Raw genomic sequence first — 7,042 nt, 5'->3', positions numbered from 1 at the left:
TGCTCCATTTGTATACAATGAATCAAAGTGCATTCTGCTGTCATGTATATAATTAGAACAAATTAAAAAAAAAAAAGTAAGCCGGGCTTGTTGGGGCACACCTGTAATCCCAGCAACTGGGGAGGCTGAGGCAGGAGGACCACCTAGCCATAGGAGATCCTTCTCTCAAAACAAACAGACAATCAAAACACCTGACGAGGGGTTGGGGATATAGCTCAGTTGGTAGAGTGCTTGCCTAGGATTCACAAGGCTCTGGTTTCAATCCCCATTACCATTAAAAACAAACAAACAAAACACCTGACAGATCTGGTTCCATAGGCCTATAATCCCAGTTACTGGGGAGGCTAAGGCAGGAGGATCCAAATTCGAGGCCAGCCTGAGCAATTTAGTAAGACCTTGTCTCAATAGAAAATAATTTAAAGGGCTGGGGATATATCACAGTGGTAAAGTGCTTGCCTAGCATGTGCAAAACCCTGAATTTGAGCCCCAGCACCACAAACAAACAAATATACAAAAAGTTTGAAAAAAATAATGCATGTAAAAAATACAAAACTCTACCAAGAAGATTTAAAAACATTCATCTGTTCTTGGATTTAATAAGGATAAATGTTACCATAAAAGAGGCCAAAGAAAATCATTTACAAGGAGGGAGCTAGGGATATAGCTCAGTAGGTAGACTGCTTGCCTTACATGCACAAGGCCATGGGTTCAATCCCTAGCAGCACCAAAGGAAAAAAAAAGAAAGTCATCCACAAGAAGATGTTTTCAATTCATATCATTAACAAAGCTTTTGAATCCAGAATATGTAAAGTCATAAATACTTTGTACAAATTAATAATAATAATAATAAAATTCCCTTCTTCCCAAAGGGCAGAAGACTTGAAACCTCACAAGAGTAAATGATTAATCAATAAACATGACAAATTACTCTATCTCAATAAGAATCAGGAGATGCAGATTTAAGTCATAATGAAATATTGTTTCACATCTACCACATTGGCACAATGCACCTTGAGTCTAACCATTCAAATGTAGGTGAAGATGTGAAAGCCATGAGAATTCTTATGCAGCACATTACTGATGGGGTAAAAGAAATTAGTACAGTCCCACCAGAAAACAACATAAACATTGCCCCATCTTGTAAATTGAAGATGCTCCTATCTCAAAGATCTGCAAATTATGGCCCCTGGGCCAGTATGTCCCATCCCTTGTTTTATTTTTTATTTTACTGTGAGATGGAGTCTTATTAAGTGTCCTGGGCTGCCCTCAAACTTGGGATCCTCCTGCCTTAGCCTCCTAAGTAGCTGGGATCACAGTTTTGCACCACCACACTGGATTCCACTACCTATTTTCTTTTGCTTTTATTTTCTACCATTTATTTTTATACAGCCTGCAAGCTAAGAATAACTCTTAGATTTTAATTTTTATTTATTTATTTTGCAGTACTCCTGATTAAACCCTGGTGTATGCTACCACTGACAATATTCCCAGCTGTTTTTATTTTGAAACATTAAGTTGCCCAGGTGAGGGCTGGGGATGTGGCTCAAGCGGTAGCGCGCTCGCCTGGCATGCGTGCGGCCCGGGTTCGATCCTTGGCACCACATACCAACAAAGATGTTGTGTCCGCCGAGAACTAAAAAATAAATATTAAAAATTCTCATTCTCTCTCTCTCTCTCTCTCTCTCTCTCTCTCTCCTCTCTCACTCTCTCTTTAAAAAAAAAAAAAGTTGCCCAGGTGAGTCTTGAACTTGTGATCCTCCTGCCTCCATCACCCAAGAACCTGGGGTTAAAAGCATGTGCTGCCATGCCCAGCAATTTGTAGATTTTTAAATAGTGGGAACAAATCAGAATTATGATAGCCTATGATAGGACTGGTTATAAATTTTTTAAAATTTATTTTTAGTTGTGGTTGAACACAATATCTTTATTTTATTTATTTATTTTATGTGGTGCTAAGGATCAAACCCAGGGCCTCGCACATGCCAGGCAAGAGCTCTACCACTGAGCCACAACCCCAGTCCCCTGGTTATAAAATTTTATTGGAAAAAAATTTATTTGACCCAGGCATGCTGGCACACACTTGTAATCCCAGCAGCTCGGGAGGCTGAGATGGAGGATTGTGAGTTCAAAGCCGACCTCAGCAAAGGGAGGTGCTAAGCAACTCCCGTGAGACCCTGTCTCTAAATAAAATACAATGTAGGGCTGGGGATGTGGCTCAGTGGTCTAGTGTCCCTGAGTTCAATCCCAGGTACTAAAAAAAAAAAAAAAAAAAAATTGTTGGAACAACAATCACACCCATTCATATATGTATAATCTGTGGCTGATTTTTTAGTGTAACAGAACTGTGGATCAGGGGGCTGAAGCAGAAGGATTGCAAGTTTTAGGCCAACTTTAGCAACTTAGTCAGATTCTGTCTCAAAATAAAAAAATAAGAAGGGCTGGGGATGGGGCTGGGGTTGTGGCTCAGAGGCAGAATGCTCACCTAGCACATGTGAAGCCCTGGGTTTGATCCTCAGCACCACATAAAAATAAATAAAATAAAGGTATTATGTCCAACTACAATTTATATATATATATAAATTTTATATATTTTATAAATTTTATATATATATATACATTTATTATAAAAATATATATTTTTTATTTTTTATTTTTTTAATGTTTTGGCTTAATGTTTGCCGTTCCCGTATCTGCCTCTCCATTTTTTTTATAATTTTATTTATTTATTTATTTATTTATTTTAGACAGTGAGAGAGGAGAGAGAGAGAGAATCTTTAATATTTATTTTTTTAGTTTTTGGCGGACACAACATCTTTGTATGTGGTGCTGAGGATCGAACCCGGGTCTCACGCATGCCAGGCGAGCGCGCTACCGCTTGAGCCACATCCCCTGCCCCCTATTTTTTATTTTTATTTTTATTTTTAAAAGGCTGGGGATATAGTTCAGTCAGTAGAGTGCTTGCCTTGCATGCACAAGGCCCTGGGTATCCCCAGTAACACACACACACACACAAAAAAAAAAAAAAAAAACCCATACATATATGTGTGTGTGTGTGTGTGTGTGTGTGTGTGTGTGTATGTATATATATATATATAAAAAAGGTGGGGGCTGGGGATGTGGCTCAAGTGGTAGCGCGCTTGCCTGGCACGCGTGTGGCCCGGGTTCGATCCTCAGCACCACATACAAAACAAAGATGTTGTGTCCGCCGAAAACTAAAAATAATAAATAAATAAATAAATATTAAAAAAAAAAAAAATGGTGGCCAGACTAAAAAATATTGAACACCAACCTCCCCAGTGTTGAACACCAACCTCCTCAGTAAGCTGTCCTTGTTCTGCTTGAAACCACCTGTTAAATTCAAATTTCCTAGATGTTCCACAAGTATGATTATAAAAGCTGAGGCTGCAGGCACCAGCCTATGTGGAAGAGAGTTATATTTAGTATTACTTCAGGAGCTTGTCTCTTTGGACATCACCAAGACTCTAGTACAGAATGTTACTGTTTGAGAGCTTCTGGGCCCATGGCAGAGAAAAGGGTGTGGGTGGTTTTCTGACAGTTCTTATAAATACCCCAGTATTTACTTAATGGCAGAAACACACAGAGAGAACACACAAGAGTATTACAGCAGAGAACACAGTTTAGCTCCATTCATCCCTGGGCCTAGGACCAAGCACTCCTAGTCTGTTCTGAGGGACTGTCTCTGAGGCCAGCTGCAGCTCTGTGTGTGAGAGAGTCACCTGCCTGCCTGGTGAGGGAGGAAGGAAGGAAGGAAGGAACAGGGAACAATGAGGCCCTTGTAAAAGGCCAAGTTTCTCTGTTTTGTTTTGTTTTTGAGTTTATTTTCCAATCAGGTCATTCTTTAGAAAACCTTTCAAGATCTATCCACTGCTTTTAGGTACAGGACAAAGGTCTTGATATTGATCATCCAGGACCTGTAGGGCCTGGTCAAAGCCTGATCCTTGAGCTTCAGCTCTCTCCACTGTCCCCTTCTGGAAAGTTCCTCAAATTTGGGCACACTCTGCCCAGCTCAGGACTGCCCATGCTATCCCTCCACCTCAAAGGCTTTGCCCTCTGCTGGCACCGGGAAATTCTAGCTCATTCTTCGTTTCTCATGAACTGAGCTTTGGCATCAACAGAAATGAGTTTTCCTGATTCCTAATGCAAATCCTCTACCCTTTGTCAAATGCTCCCATAACTCCCGAGACTCTGTCTTTGTTTGAGTCTTTCATGGTGTATTTGTGTGATTATTGAACTGATGTCGGTTTTTCCTGCTTGCCTCGCTTGCCATTTTAATCTGAGGCAATGCAGAGACTTAAGACAGATATGCCTGCCCTGCAGTAAAATTTCCATAAATATTTGTAAAATAGATTTTTTAAAAAGTAAATTAAAATGCGTTTGAGCACTTAAATATTTAGTTTTCCATGGGTGGTGGTGCACTCCTGTAATCCCAGTGATTTGAGAGGCTGAGGCAAGAGGATCACAAGTTTCAGGCCAGCCTCAGCAATTTAGCAAGACCCTCAGCAACTTAGTGAGACTTGTCTCAAAATTAAAAATACAGGGCTAGGGATGTAGCTCAGTGGTAAAGTGCCCTTAAATTCAATCCTCAATACTAAAATAAATGAACAGATGAATAAAAAAATAAAATAAAAAGAGCTAGCTAGGGATGTGACTCAGTAGTAGAGGCTTTCTGGTTTCAAGCCCCAGTACCACAATTAATAAACAAACAAATTAAATTAAAATACATTTTTAAAAGCTGAGGGTACACACCTGTAATCCCAGTGATTGTGGAAGCTGAGACAGGAGGATTGCAAGTTCAAGATCAGCCTGGACAATTTATCATGACCCTGTCTCAAAGTAAAAAGTAAAAAGGGCTGGGAATGCAGCTCAGTGGTTAAAGTGCCCCTGGGTTCAAGCTCCAGTATAGCAAAAAAAAAAAAAAAAAAAAAAAAAACCCACAAAATATCGGGAGGGGCAATAGAAACACTGCATCCATTACTATTATTTTCTCTATTTACATGTATATAATTATAGGTGCTGATCTAAAGTTTCTTTATCTGTAAATGGAGTTCCTAAATGCTCCCAACTAGGGTTGTTATGAAGATAAAAATATTTGCAACCCATGTTCAGACCCTGGCTCTCAATAAATGATAACCACAATTGTTATTGGCTAAAATTAAAGTGTTGAAAGCAGCAGAGATGGTGTAAGCTCCTTATTTCTCTGAACTGTAACATACTTATCTCTAAAATAAAAATAATAGTTTTTTTTTTTTTCCGTCCTGGTAAAGACTGATACCTCATTTTGCAAAAAAGTAGCACACAAACTGTTAGTACTTTTTTTTTTTTTTTTGAGTCAGAGTCTCATTAAATAGCCCAGATTGGCCTTAAACTTATGATCCTCCTGCTTCCAAAGTCGCCAGGAACACAGTCCTGTCCCACCATATTTGGCCTGTTAGCTCTTTGTATTTTCTGTTTTCTTTTCTTTCTTTCTTTTTTTAATATGTCTTTAGTTGTTGATAGACCTTTATTTTATTCATTTATTTATATGCAGTGCTGAGAATCGAACCCAGTGCCTAACACATACTAGGCAAGTGCTCTACCACTGAGCCACAACCCCAGCCCTGTATCTTTCTTTCTCCTTCCTTCCTTCCTTCCTTCCTTCCTTCCTTCCTTCCTTCCTTCCTTCCTTCCTTGTACTGGGAATTGAACTCAGGAGCACTCAACCACTGAGCCACATCCTCAGCCCTATTTTGTATTTTATTTAAAGACAGGGTCTCACTGAGTTGCTTAGTGCCTCAATAAATTGCTGGCTTTGAACTCTCAATCCTCCTGTCTCGGCCTCTGAGCAGCTGGGATTACAGGTGTGCGCTCCCTCTCCCACCCCCTTTATTTTCTTATTGGTGGGTGCTATAGCAAAGTTTAGTTTCTCACAAAGCACCTCAGAAAATGGATTCCAGCTATGAAAATATGCCAGGTGTATTTGAAGATGTATAAATGTTAGCCCGTAGTGCTAACAATCCTGAAGCTTTCATTTGTTTTTGTTTTGTTGTTGTTGCTGTTGTTTTGCAGTATTGGGGATAGAATGCAGGTCTCTCACAACTAGACAAGCACTGAGCTACATCCCCGGCCCTTTTAAATTTCATTTTGAAACAGTCTTACTTCACTGCCCAGGCTGGCCTCAAACTTAAATCCTCCTGCCTCATGCTTCCAAACAACTGGAATAACAGGTGTGTACCACCACACCTGGCTTTACCTATTAATATCTCCGTTCAGCTTTGCTGGCTTTCATATCTTCCATATTTTAGACCTGTTTTCATAAAGCAACCACATCCCTAATAGGACATGTATGTTTTGCATGTGGAAGGTGGAAGGTGGGGAATGAAGGAGGGGAAATAGAATTTAATCTGATGTCAAATTAAAACAGAACATTGGGGGAAGGAGAAGAGGACCCTTAATATTTACAGAATACCCACCATGGCCACACATCGATCCCAGTACTTCTATTATTTATTTTTTATTCATTTTGATTTTTTTAGGATTTTCTTTTTTTCAAAATTATTTTTTTTCTGCTTTTTTCTTTTTTTTTTTAAAGAGAGAGTGAGAGAGGGGAGAGAGAGAGAGAGAGAGAGAGAGAGAGAGAGAGAGAGAGAGAGAATTTTTTTTTTTAATATTTATTCTTAGTTCTCGGCGGACACAACATCTTTGTTTGTATGTGGTGCTGAGGATCGAACCTGGGCCGCACGCATGCCAGGCGAGCGCGCTACCGCTTGAGCCACAACCCCAGCCCTATTTTTTTTATTTTTTATTTTGTTGCTATTGAGATGGTGTCTCAATATGTTGCCCAGGCTCATCTCAAACTCCTGGGTTCAATTTATTCTCCTGCCTCAGCCTGTAATCCCAGCAGTTCAGGAGGCTGAGGCAGGAGGTTTGTGAGTTCAAAGCCAGCCTCAGCAAAAGCAAGGTACTAAGCAACTCAGTGAGACCCTGTCTCTAAATAAAGTATAAAATAGGGCTGGGAATGTGGCTCAGTGGTTGAGTGCCCCTG

This window comes from Spermophilus citellus (assembly GCF_964194105.1).
Source record: "Spermophilus citellus genome assembly, chromosome: 3".
NCBI lineage: Eukaryota > Metazoa > Chordata > Mammalia > Rodentia > Sciuridae > Spermophilus > Spermophilus citellus.
Note: the sequence above shows the minus strand (reverse complement) of the source record.